This window comes from Theropithecus gelada, chromosome 5 (genome assembly GCF_003255815.1).
Source record: "Theropithecus gelada isolate Dixy chromosome 5, Tgel_1.0, whole genome shotgun sequence".
NCBI classification, from domain to species: Eukaryota; Metazoa; Chordata; class Mammalia; order Primates; family Cercopithecidae; genus Theropithecus; species Theropithecus gelada.
In genome coordinates, this window is record NC_037672.1 from 138,908,643 (window position 1) to 138,922,926 (window position 14,284).

At 39.7% G+C, this 14,284-nt stretch overlaps 1 protein-coding gene across 3 annotated transcripts in view; it reads left to right on the forward strand.

The window, feature by feature from the left end:
- Positions 1-2,169: 2,169 nt before the first annotated feature.
- Positions 2,170-14,284, forward strand: part of IL15 (interleukin 15) — a 97,962-nt gene continuing 85,847 nt past the window's right edge. For 2 of the 3 annotated variants that reach the window (XR_003119472.1, XM_025385767.1), the window contains exon 1: positions 2,170-3,266. The gene's annotated coding sequence lies outside the window, so the exon portion shown is untranslated. The remainder of the gene's footprint in view (positions 3,267-14,284) is intronic. The other variant, XM_025385768.1, reaches the window with a different exon arrangement.

Sequence of the window (14,284 nt, forward strand, 5' to 3'; positions counted from 1 at the left end):
CTTGTAACTTCTTCCATGTAATCACAAAAGTTAGAAAACATTTATTAGTAATTTATTTTAAAGAAGATTACCCAATTGACATTTTCTTTGAAAAAAAGATACTAAAAATTTATTAAACTATAATTTTATTGTTAATTATTTGAATTCAAGAAGATTATTATGGTCACTTCTGTGAGGTTTAGTTAATTTTCACTTCTTTCTATGTTGTAATTTTATTAGTCATTGTGAAGCAGTTTCAAATTATTTCATCAATCTTCAACTTTGCTTTTAATTCATGTAGTGGGATTTACTTGTTCATTGGTATGAGTAATTTTCAATATTTTGCCAAACAGCCTGTGGCAACTGAAAGCACAAGTTGCATACATTAGACTTTTCTGTTTGAGTGCAATGCAACAAAAACAAATTACGTGCAAACCCAACTTTATTGAACTGCGGGCACTCATAACTAATTAAAAATACTTTTAAAATATCTGCATTTATGAAAACAAATTTGATCAACATATTTGGGAGGCAAATAGTAGAGCAAAGCATATCTTATGATTATAATAATTTTTAGTTGTACTTTATTTTTATTTATGTTTTTTATCTCCCTACTCTGACAAAATGCTTTATATATCATTCAGTCCATCTTGTTCTAGAATCTACTGTATTTGAAGCCCAATAAACAGTTGTAGACCAATTTTCTTACTGCTATATACTCAGATTATGCCTGGAAATTCACCCTACAAGTAAACTTTCCATCAATTTCATAGTGTTGTGAAAACTCTCTAGTAGCTCAGAACATTCTTGGCGGTCTCAATGTATTAAAAGTATGCAGTCAGATACTGATATCCCTCAGTCCTGCAGATAGCTAACAAAGCTGAAGTCCACAGGCTAGTGAGCACCAGCTGAGAGCAACTTTCTATAGATTTCGTGAGCAGCCCATGAGAGACAGGATCTGAGATGTGATGATATGTCCTCTGGCAGCAGCAATATCTGATATCGAGCTCTGCTAGGTGGTGCTGAGTGTGGCCTCTGAGGTGTCTTATTGTCTGGGACACCTGCTTCATTCACCAGCTGCAGAGAACACAGTATCCATTAAAGGAGCTGAAGGAGGTGCTACAGGAGTTTACATGGCAGGAGTCCAAGAAGCTCTACAGCAGTCCAAAATGAGGTTGGGGCACATAATACACTTGTTCATCCCTATTCTCTATTTTCGCACATATGGGTATCAATCCTTCTGTGGCTGCAATATCCTTGTGATGGGATCCAATCCAGCTGCAGTCTTGCTCTCCCAGTGCATGCTCATTCTGCAAATCGGAGCTTCAATGTATTGCTACGAAAAATTCTGTCTGGTCTTGAAATCCATTGACACCATCACAAGAAAATTCAACATGACATTGTCATGAACAGAAATGGATGATTGCTTCATATTCTTACATATAATTTCCAACTATGGTGAAATTTTGAATGATTGTAAAAACTGTTTTTGCATGTTTATACCTCACTTATTTTGTTGATGGAGACTATCTAGAGTTGGAATTCTCATCAAAAAGTCCATCAGTAATTATTTTAAATATAAAACTGATACCGAAAAATTGAGTTAATGAAAATAAACTCAATTTTTTCATAAAAAATATGAAATGATATTATATGGAACTTTATGTACATGGAAATTGAATAATTTCTATTATGTTTCTATTTGATATTTATATTTATGTAATTAAAAAACATAATTAAATTTTAAGCTAAATTAAACTGAGCTCCAGGAAGACTTATCATTTTCTCTGAGCCATGACTCTGAAAATTTGGAAAGCACCATACAATAGGGATTTTCAGTGATTCAGGGATTTCAGTGATTTGCAAGATTCTGCAAAGTACTTTCAAAACTGAGCATGAGGTCTTTGCTACTGCCTTTATGGCATGCAAATCACTCAGCCTCAACTCAGTTCCTTCCTCCAATGTAAAAAATCCTACAAGAACAACATCTCATGGTTCCATCAAATGGGACCACGTGTGATATTTTACACTGGACTACACAACAGACTGGAAAAGTGATCCGCAGAGAGGCTCATTGCTGTAAGTTCACTCCATGTAGGAACTGTCTTGCACAAAGCTGCCACCCTGATATCTTCTTCCAACTTTTCCTCTAGTTGGACCTCAAAGTTTCCTTCTTCCAGCCTATGCGAGGACCAAGAGGCCTGTCTAGAGTAGCCGCCCAGCATCAGGCTCCGACACCCTTTTCCCTTTCCTCTGGGAGACTTGGATATGTGCCAGCCCAGCCCAGGTCTCCAGGTTCTGCTGCGGAAGCTTCCCACATGGTGCCCGTCGCTTGGGACGCGGCTGGTGGGCTCCCTCCAGTGTCCTTGTGTCTTCTCTGCAGGTGTCCCGGCAGGTAGAGGAGGAGGCCGGTGGCTGGTGTTCCTGCAAGGCGGGGCTGGGGCTCCTCGATGTCCTTGCGCTCGCTCTGCAGGTTCTGCGCCCCAGGACCCGGCAAGGACGGAAACAGGCCGGGAAGTAGTGACACCTGGGGCAGTCAGTCATCCAGGAGCCGCCGCCACCCGCCCCACCCCCAGTCTCTGCAGGAGGTGTTTGTCTTCGCCTCTGCTCCCGGCTCTTTCTCTTTCACTTTTCTTTTCGCCAGGGGTTGGGACTCCGGGTGGAAGGCGCCCGGGGGAATCCCAGCTGACTCGCTCACTGCCTTCGAAGTCCTGCGTCCCCCCGGGAGGGAACTGGGTGGCCGCACCCTCCCGGTTGCGGTGGCTGTCGCCCCCCACCCTGCAGCCAGGACTCAATGGAGGTACAGAGCTCGACTTCTCTGCTTTGGGAGGGGAGTGGTGGTGGTTGAAAGGGCGATGGTATTTTCCCCGAAAGCCTACGCCCGGGGCCCCTCCCAGCTCCAGCGCTACCCTCTGGTCTACCCATCTGGCCTGGTTGCCCCGCCCTCTCCTGGGGAAAACTTAGTGGCAACCTCAGTTTTTGTTTTTTCCCCTAATGACACTTTAATGACACTTCCGAGGCTCTCCTCGCCATCCTCCCGCTTCCGGAGGAGCGCAGATCGCAGATCCCTTTGCCCCTGGCGTGCGACTCCCTACTGCGCTGCGCTCTTACGGCGTTCCAGCCTGCTGGCTAGCGCAAGGCGGGCCGGGCACCCTGCGCTCCGCTGGGAGGGTGAGGGACGCGCGTCTGGTGGCCCCAGCCAAGCTGCCGGTTTCTGAGAAGACGCTGTCCCGCAGCCCTGAGGGCTGAGTTCTGCACCCAGTCAAGCTCAGGAAGGCCAAGGAAAGGTACCGCAGCTCCCGGCTTCCTAACTGCTCCGGCCCCAAACTCCCTGTGGGCCGGTGCAGATGTTTGTGCGTGCGCGTCTATCTCTATCTTTGCAAAATCAAATTATCGCCCTCTTCTTTGCTTGCACACGTCTTCTGGGAGAGAAATTTGCAGGAATGGTTAGTGCTTGGCAGTCAGGCCTGGGTCTGTATTGGTTCCAACTCTGAGCCAGCCAGTTATCTATTAGAGAAGCAATAGTGTATCTAGAGTGCCAAAGGAACTTGGAAAAAATACGAGCGAATTTCACTGAAATAAAATCATTATTCACGGTGGCTTTTAAATGAAAATCCAGCCAATTTTTTCAAGTGTTATTAAGACCGCATGTTACTAGGGTATACAGTTCATTTGACTTTATGTAATTCCATGCATTAAAAACTATGTTAACTTCAAAGTATGTGTAAACCAAACTAATTATTAAATGACCCTTACAACAGATTCTTAAATAGGATGAGTCAGCAATTTCAAAACTGGTAGTGAAGTGGTGGTCACCAGCTAGTTTCCATTACATATTTTTAAACTACTTTCTAATATTATGATACTGGTGGTGGCCAACTAAGTGGTCGTCATCCTTATCTTGTCAGTGTGGTGAAAGAGGCCATATTAGCTAGACTGAATTCTTACTGTGGTATTACAGAATAAACTGGTGATTATGCATCCTGCCATGTAGAGGAGGCAAGGTGAACCACTCTACTGAAAGTATCAAGATACAATACACTTTTGGAAGGCTGAGGCGAGAAGATAGCTTGGGACCAGGAGTTCCAGGTTACAGTGAGCTATGATCTGCCACTGCACCCCAGCCTGTCAAAAAAATAAATAAATAAAAAAGATATAATACAGGTTAAAAATTTAAACTCCTCTTGTTTTCGTTTTAAATAATGTGGTCAACAGAGAAAGGAGATACAAGATCCAAGGGAAGGAACATAAAGATATATAAAGAGAAGAACTGAAAACACAGCGAAAGCCATTTAGATTTAAAAAGTGAAGAAAAAGCTAGTTTTACTTAAAGTTAACAAGTATCGTAGAGATCTTAAGGTTCGTTATGATTGTCTTAGTTTCATATCCTTGCGTTTCTGTTTTCTCACAGAATTTTAGTCAATCACAAGAGCCTCTCCTGCAGTATCATCTGCTTTGCAACAGTGACGGAAAAGGGTCAGTTGGCCATTGGTCTGGAACTTCTGATAGGCAGGGTATTCCCATACTTTTGGTTTCACCGTTCCCTGCTTGATTTGTAGTGGCAACTCCAGAACTTGATGGGAAGCTATAGTTCTAGTTGGAATTTTCCTGCAGACTACTGGTGATTAAAATGATGCTCTTTTGTTTTAATCCTTGAAATTAATGTAGCAAATATCAACAGCTATATTGCAAGGCCCAACGTTTGTCAATGAAATATTTGTTTATAAATTTCCTTGGGGGATGGAGAAAAACAGTGCCTTAAAGTTTATTGAAATAGCTTTTGGAAATGGAAGGTTTTAAAGCCTATGGGATACTCATCTCAGATTTGGTGCCTCTGATGGATTTCAGGATAGCTAGAAAAGGAGCCCTGAAATGCTGGGTACATGTGGAGTTTTCTCAGGAAAATATCCGCAACTTTGATCAACTTTTTAAATGGGTCTCTGACCCAAAACAGTTTTAAATCTTTTAGAAATATAGACTACTGTCCTTTTCTCCCCATCTGTCCTGGAGTTTAATGTTGAGTTCTGCTCATTGTGTTAACTATTTTTCTGAGGGTTAGCTAATGATAATACAGAGTTCTGTCTTCAGACCCATAACTTAAGTTATGAGAAACAGTATGAATAATAGCTAACATTGTTGAGTTTTTACTATATATCAGACATTGTTCTAAGGATGTATTTTTTAAAAACATCACAATAAACTTATGTGGTAGGCAATATATTTTACAGCTGAGGAAATTCTGAAGGTCACAGAGCTAGAAAGTGGTAGAGCTGAAATTCCAACTCAGACAAGTTTAAGATTGTTGATATTTATGGAGGATAGTATTATCTGCATAAAAATATTTCCTACAATTTGACAGTGATAATCAATCCCTATTTATTTTCAGGCAGCGTTGTAATGGTAGAATGTTGGTTGTAAAGTAATGTTTGTATGGCACTCGTGCAATTTACATTATTATATATTTAAAGATTATTTTTCTAATCAAATAATATTCATTTGAGTATCAATATGCGTTTGGTTCGTTGGAGAAATTTCCTTTATGGTCCCCGAATGAAAACATTTGTCTAATTTGCATCACTTTTTGCTGAGAGAGCTTGACAAATAGTAGGCAAATGTGGATTGATCTAGATATCTGTCTCTGCCTATCTATGTATCCATTCATCCATACAACTAGAAGTCTGGGATTCATGGATAGGTCAGAGAAGAGGTTTCCATAATATCACAACTGGTGATGATATGGTTAACCATTTGGGACGTCCTCTTTTCAGAAGGCGTTATGGTAGAAGGGTTGGCAAGAAGCCAGTTCTTTTACTCAATATTAGCTCTTTGATTCACTTACCCAGTGATTACAGTAACTGCATGAGACTACTGACACTAAACATCGCTTAAATACTTGCTGCTGTCCTATAGGAACGGGTTGGATGGAAATATTCCATAGAAGAGTTGAAGGAAAAATTGTTGTTTTAGTGAGTACTGGAATGCATTAACTAACACCTACTTGATGGTGAATTTCACTAATTAAATACTATCAAGTATATGTCTATATGTGTGCATATATGCCTATATATGTGTATATATACTGTATATGTGTATATATGTGTGTGTATGTATATTTTGTACTGTACTATTTGTTAACAGCTGTGGGCAGACAAGGGCTACTTTTTACTCAGCTTCCAGACTGTATTGACTAGGTAAGCATAAGTAGCTAAGAAATCTTGACAGAAAGCCTGAAACAGAAATTATTGTTATTAACAGTGTCATTCCAGCAGGAACCTCATGCGAATTTGAAAGTTACAAAGAGGAAGCCTGTGCTATGTTTCAGGCACCATACTGGCCCTTCATCTGTATGTCCTCACTGAATTTGAATAACCATTGCATTTTTATCCTGAATTTACAAACAAAAAAAAGGCATGCAGAGTTTCACTTGCATTAGGACACAACTGGGTGAGACAGACACTCCACTGAGATTTATCTTGATTCTAATGTTAATGCTCCTTTTTGGATATCATATGTATTCTCTTCTAAGAAAACTCAGGTGTTCAGTGTACTGAAAACTAAAATGCTGCTATCCTTACCTTGAAATAGACCCTGGTCACCATTTGGGGTGATTTAATGCTATTTATTAATTTGCCTATGTAAAAGAATATAGCTTTATTTATTTATTTATTTATTTATTTATTTATTTATTTATTTTTGACACAGTCTTGCTCTGTCTCCCAGGCTGGAGTGCAGTGGCACAATCTCCACTCACTGCAACCTCCGCCTCCCGAATTCACGCCATTCTCCCACCTCACCCTCCTGAGTAGCTGGGACTACAGATGCCTACCACCAGGCCTGGCTAATTTTTTTTGTATTTTTAGTAGATACAGGGTTTCACCATGTTAGCCAGGATGGTCTCAATCTCCTGAAATTGTGATCCGCCCACCTCGGCCTCCCGAAGTGCCAGGATTACAGGCTTGAGCCACCGCGCCTGGGCAGAATATTGCCCTTTTTTAAATAAAAAAAGTTGTTTAGTGCTGGAGTCAGAAAGAGAAGAAAAAGAGGCTCTTTGATCTCAGTTTAGTTCAATGATATTATTTGTCCACATTTCACATCCAGAGCCAGAGTATTTGTATGCACTTATTTCATAGTGTTTCATCCCACTGTAGGGGCAGAAGACTCTATTGTAGACCATATAAAATTGGATTTCTTAAAAGTCTGCGTGTAATACACAGTTGTTTCTTCTCTAAATGCTAATGGTTCCTCCAAGTGCCGACGGGATGCAGACAAGATGAGGAAAGTGACAAATTATTTTGTGAAATGAGGGAATTGAAACTGCAAATGGTTCTAGAACAGGAAAATATGATGGTTGTAAGGTTGATGGGGGGGGGGGTGGCGGTGGGGGTGAGCTCTGCTTGCCATTGTGACACACAAAAGGAGCCCAGAGAAGGTCTTTGGTCCTTTATATCACTGAATGCTACTTCTCCTTCCCGGGTATTTTGCTCACGTTCCTTCTAATAGAAATTTGACAAAGTAGTCCTTGCACACTGTTAGCACTGACCTCTAAAATTATCAAATAGTTATTTCTTAATTGAACATTTGATAAAGATTTTACATTTTTAGGTTATTTGCTCTCCTGACTCATCTGCAACAAAAATAAGTACGTAAAACTTGATCTTTTATTTGAAGGATTTTTATTGTGAAAATTATTCTTGCTTACGTTATTTAAAATACTATCATTACAAAATTAATCAAAGGAACCATTAATTTTTGGTAAGTGGTTATTAAGCATAAAACTAAAACAACATTGGAAATACATATCATACAAGTAGATATGTCAATGCTTTGATTAAAGATGTCTCTTATATCAACTTTTCAAATCGCCCCTTTATTTGGCATCCTGGTGAGGCAAGACACATGTTAAGATTCTGGATAGGGAGAGATAGGCATTTTTTTTTCCTAAAGTGGGAGAAGGGTAATTATGAAAGAGGAAGTGAGGAAGGAGAACTTGCCAGAAATTTGCCTGCTTTGGGCACATATCAGGCATATCTCTGGTAAAAGGGACTCTTGTGCAAGTAATGGATCTTGAAATTGGTTCGTTTAGAACCCTCTATGCCCACAAACCCCGGGAAAGTTGTAGGGTATGCCAGAGGTGTGTGTTGTTCAGTTGGGATATATAGTTCAGCCTTCTTTCCCACACCCTCCCTTTGGCTTCTGGATTACCATGGGTTACTGTGCTTAAAGCAAAGCACAGGGAGTGGGATGGGGAGCAGTAAAGAGCCTGGGTTAACTTCTGTAGAGGTATCCCACTGGGGACTAGTGGGAAATAGCTCTAAAAGGGCTTGGGTAGCCTCTGCAGTGAAGTCTCCTCTTCAGCTACAGTCACCCTGCCTCAGTGTTCCAGACACACTTGCCATTCTTTGTCAGCCTTCCTGGGTCCTGTTCAAAATGTTAACCCCCTATAACATTTTCTGTCCCCATCTACTGCCCAGGCAGAATTATTTTCTCCCTTACATGAATTTTTCTGGTGCAGTCTGCATTCCCTCATAACAAATTTAATGTCTGTAAACTCATTTTTATGTGTCTGCCTCTTCACTTATATTTTGAGTAAGGACAATGTGCTCCATGTGCTTAACAGAGGGTTGGTCAGAGTCTATTAGGATTGACTTCAGTAAGAGTCAGTCATCATTCAGTTGTTTGACAGCTAAGCAGACAACTGTAAAAGAGGTAGGAAACATAAGTAATATAGCAAAATAATGTTGGAATACTGTAATAAAGATAGCATTTTAGGGAAATTAGTTTGAGGCAGAATTTATTGAAGAAAAGACAATTAGAAATAAGGAAACCAGCTAAAAATCTGTCACAGCTAATTCAGGAGTGTAGTTTCATTCTCATTATCTGCTCAAGGACATAACTCTGGTAATTCATTCTTTCTCCCCATCACCATTTTTTTTTCTCTGTCTCTGATGGGTCTTTCCCAATACCATGTAGCCATACTATAATTTCTACCATTTTTAAAAAATACTCATGTTTTTCTCCTCATGCTTCTCCTCACTTCTATATCTGTTTTTTCTGCCCACATTTTACAGGAAAGCTTACAACATTAACTATATTCTCTGTTTCCAGTTTTCCTCTGTCCATTCTCTCTTGAGCCAGGCAGTCTGTCATGTCCACTGCTCCACTAGAAATACACTTGTCGAAGGTACCAAGAACATCCCTTTTATTAAATCCAGTGGTTAGTTCTTGGGTCCCTTCCTATGTATCCTTTCAGCAGGACCTGAGAGATCTTCATGTGGCTTCCAAGCCACTCTCCTTCTCCTTATTTTCCTTTTACCTTACCAGCACCAATTTCAGTCTCCTTTTACTTTACCAGCAACAATTTCAGTCTCTGACTGGTTCCTAATTTCCCTAACATGTAAATACAGCAGTCTGGGGGCTCAGTCCTTAGGCCTGTTCTCTATCTGTACTCTTTGTCTTGGTGATCTCATCTAGTGTCATGGTTTTTAATCCCTTCTTACATTGATGATTCACAAATGTACATGTGAATCTAGCCATAACCTCTCCCCTGAACTCCAGACTCATTTAGCCGTCTATTTATCTGTTATTCACCCATCTCTGATTGGATGCCTAATACTTACTGGATTCCTGCCTTTATTGCCATATCTGCTTGCTCCACCTTCTTCCTCATCTGACTTGATGGCAGTTTCATTCTCTTAGTTCCATAGATAATCAATCAGTCTGTCTTGGATTTGTCCTTAACGTCTCTTTATGTCATATTCCACGTTGAATCTGCCACCAAATTATTTAGCTAGGCCTTCAAAATATACGCCACATCCTATCTCTTCTCACCCTTTTTTTCACTGCTGTCACCTGGGTTCAAGCTGCTGTCATGTCTCACAGTATGATTGCAAAAGTGCCTGCTGCTTGTCCCCTCATCTCCACTACAGCCTGTTCTCAACATGGCAGCCACAGTGTTTCAGTTACCTGTCCCTGCATCAAAAGGATCAATAACAATAAAACAAGAACAAAACAAAACAATACCCCCAGAACTTAGTGACTTGAATAACAATAATTTGTTATTTATCATGATCTTGTAATCTGGGCTACTTTTGGCTGCTTGACTCCTCCTAGGCTGCTGGAGACGAGATATTCAAGAAGGCGTCTTCCTTCACATGTCTAGAACATCAGCTTGGATAGCTGGAAAGCTCATGCTGGCCAGGCATCCATCTCTCTTTATGTGACCTCTATACATGGCTAACTTGGACTTTACATCATGTTGGTCTCAAATAGTTGTACCATTGAACTAATTATTGACTTTCAGGATCCCCTATAGCTTATCTTGTTATGGTATCAAACTCAGAATTTAAGTCTCTAAACTGGATCTCCAGATGAGGATGATATTTCTCTGATGTAGTTTCTTGAGTGTAGAAACCTGTAACTAAAAAGATAGGTTATCTGTGACCTTCCCCTTGTCCCAACATACAACGGTAAAACAAAAATAGGACAATTGCTTTAAACAATACAATTTCAAAACAAGACAATAGAAGGCATATGACAGTCGCTAGTCCATAACAAGTCTAAATAGAGCCGGCATATGTCCTAAGTTCTTGCTCTGGAAGCAATACATCTTCCTGATTAAGGTTTAAATTTGTTCCCTAGGAATCGTTCTCTGTGGCTTTTAACTTTACCTTTTGTACTTTGGGCTCCTTTTCTCATTCTTTCTTTCTTTTCTATGAGAAATAATTTTTGCTATTCTTTGCATTGGTGTAGCCTGCTTCCTGATGTTAGAGCGTTAATAATTTAGAGACCTTTTGTATACTCACTTTTGTTTAACTGCTCTTTGTTTTTAAGTTCAATGATATTTAAAATTTGGGGGGCTTCCTATGAATTTTATTGAGATTCATTCACTTCGTTAGATAAAAGACGACTTGTCTCAAATCCTTGAGACAAGTTCCACTTTAATTTGTTGGGAAGTCGAGATGCCATAGAAACCCTTAGCATTTTTAGAAGCCCTTTGCCTAGTTAGAAAGGTCTATGAGGCACCACTTTAAATCTTTCAGAGTTCTTAATGAAGGGCCTCCCTGCCATACAACTGATTTGATCTTCAACCTGAGAGCACATGTAATAGTACACCCTGGATTTGATCTTTGCCCTGAAACTACTTATTTCTTGGAGAATCTTTTGCTGCCTGGAAAGGCAAGAATGAGAACAGTTGTTATTTTCCAATCTAGCAAGTCTTAGGTTGAACTATTTCATCACTGTGTTTCTGGCCTTCACTGACAGTGTCCTTGCCTCTCTCCAGGTGTCTTCCCACCACTCAGTCTCATAGTAGTTTCAATGTCAATTACTAATTTCCATATAATAAACAACTCCAAAACTTAGTGGTGTAAAATAAGAACCATTTTATTTTCTCAAACCTAAGAATTAGGACAAGTTACAAAGAGAATGACTTGTATCTACACTGCAATGTATATGGCCTCAGCTGGTATGACTCAATGGTCAAGGGATGTCTGAGATGGCTCAGACATTAAGTCACAGATAGAGAGCCTCAGTTCTGGCTGTTGTATGGGCCCCTTGGCTCTCCTCCTCTTAGTCTTTCCACATGGCTAAACTGGACTTTCTCACAGCATGATCGTTTCAGGGTTGTCAGACTCTTCACAACTTGACCAACTTCTATAAGAGAGGAAGTTGGAACTGTAATCACTTAAGGCTTGGATATGTAATTTCCAGACTGTAACATTTGTTTTATTCTTTTGGGAAAAGCAAGTCAGAAGACTACCCAGATTGAAGGGGAGAGGACAAAGATTCCACCTCTTGATGAGTAGAGTGTCATGCATGTTCATGGGAGGAAGACATTGATTGATGGCAGCTGTCTTTGGAGATTATCCACCACAAAGGATAATCCTGTTAAAATATTAATCAGGTTATGCCGTTCCTCTATTCCAAACCCCCCATGGTTCTTTCATCTCACTCTAATAAAAGCCAATTTCTGTTACAGTGGATATTAAGTCTCTAAGTGATTTGTACCCCTGATGTCTGCCATCTACTACTCTTTCCTTAGCTCACTGAGTCAGTTACACTGGCACCTTTTCTATTCATCAACCATACTACTATGTTCTTGTCTAAGAGTCTTTTACCTTGCTGTTCCTTCTTCCTAGAATGCTTTTCTCTCAGATATCACCCTCTTCCCCATACCTGCTTTGGGGTTTGGCTCAAATATCCCTGTTGCAATGAAGTAATCCTTGACTGATGTACTTCAAATTGCAGCCTCCCCAGCACTCCCTGTCCCAATCCTGTTTGGGAATTCAAATTATTTTTCAGATTTTGGAAAGTAATATAGTGTGTTTACTATATATCATGTAACGACGAAGCTTATTCAGGTACTTCCTCAAAAGGGAATAAATACAACTTACACATAGTCTAATGTTAGTTCAGTGTGTGTTTTGTTAACCAGTGAATTAAGGAGAAACTTTCAGTTTTTAGAGTTTTTTTTTGATTTAATATTTTCATATAAGGAGCTATGGACTTATATGTGTTATTGAATTATTTGATTATTAACATCTCCCTTCATTAGAATATGAATATGAAAGTCCAATTTATGCAGTTTTGTTATTTTATTCATTGTTATATCCCCATCACCTATTAGTGCCAAGCATATCATATGCTTGGCACTAATAGGTGATGGGGATATAACAGTCTCTCAACAAATATTTGCTTGAGTATTTAAAGCAAAAATGAATGAGGGAATGAATGGATTAATGGATGCTAAGTAGTAGGGTACTGCAAATAGAATGGAGAATAGAAAGACAAGCTAATTTCAAGGAAGATTTGATTTACCAGTGTTCTATTTATTCATTGAACTGATTTTGGCAATTCAGCAGTTAATAATTTTGAGTGCCTAATATGGGTTGGGCACCTACCTAAATACTTGACTGGTCTGGATTGAGTGGGGGGAGCAGAGCACAGGGAAGAGTCAGAGGATGCCCAAAATTTTAACCACGAGAGTCAGGAAAGATAAACATGTTAGGAACGGATATATATTACAGCTAACACATGGGGCAAGGTAGGGGAATGGATGAGCTTGATTTTAGAAATATCACAATAGAGCTAGAAGTGGAACAAACTACTTAAAATGTCCTGTAAGTGATTAGAAGTGCTAGATTGAAGATTGGATGAACTATTTGTACAAGAGATTTGAGTTTGTGAGTTAAGTAAAAATTATTGGTTAAAACAAGTGGTCAGGCTTTTTCCCCAGGAGGCAAATGTATATATAGATGGTTTAGGGTCACATAAGACAATCAGAAGGACTGTCACTGAGCTAAGCACCCTGAAAGAGAAGATGTTCGGGAAGGCCTTCGAGGAGGGATTGGCCAGCTCCCAGGTCTTCAAAAGAGAAGGCCAGGCTTTTTACACCTCCTATCCCTTGCCTGCCTGTCATACTTGCTCTGCCTGCTGCTATCTAGAGGGATTTTAATCCCTTATATGCTTGTTCTTACATATTCATCTTTAAAGACTCACTTTCTCTGTGACATTTTCCTGGCCAGATGCCATCTTTACCTCCTGTCTTGCCTCACACCTTTTCTTTGTGAGTTCTCCACCTGGTAGATATTTCTCTCATAGTATCTGCAGTGTTTCACTATATTTACCTGTGTTCATATTGCCTTTTCCACAGGTGTATGCTAAAGGTCATAGATGACAGGAATTGTGATGGTGGAGTTGGAAGGGCTGAAGTTTGAGAGACACTGAATCCTTATGTGTCTAACACCTTGCCTGGCACAGAGTAGACCTATAATAACGTTATTCTTGTTGTCAATGATCCAACATATATTCCCGAGGGGTCAAGTTAGATAAGGTTCTGAGAAAATGAGTTTGACTATATTTGACTCATAGTATATTACTGGTGATCACATGGCTTTTGGGAAACTATTCACAGCATATTTCTTATTGTCAGGGTCAGAAAGGGAAATAGAATTTTCTGAGGGTGTACTTTGGCCAGGTAACAAATAGGATCTTTACCTTCCTTATTAGGAGCATGAACTTTAGAGAACTGAAAACAAATAGGTTTGTTTAGTATTTTGTGCCAGTTTTAATATGGGGGGATAATTTTATAAATTTGCAAAGTAAACGCTTCAGTAAATGAAAGGAAATTGAAACAAGTCACACCCTATTCTCTAAATTCCTTCAAACAGAAATCCTTTCATTTTCTTAATTTTATTTGCTGAATATTTTGAGAAGTTATTTCAGTAGGACAAAAAAGAGACGAGAAATTGTGTGAAAATAATAGTATTGCTGAAATTTAATTTATTTAGTATCTCTTCTCTTGAGG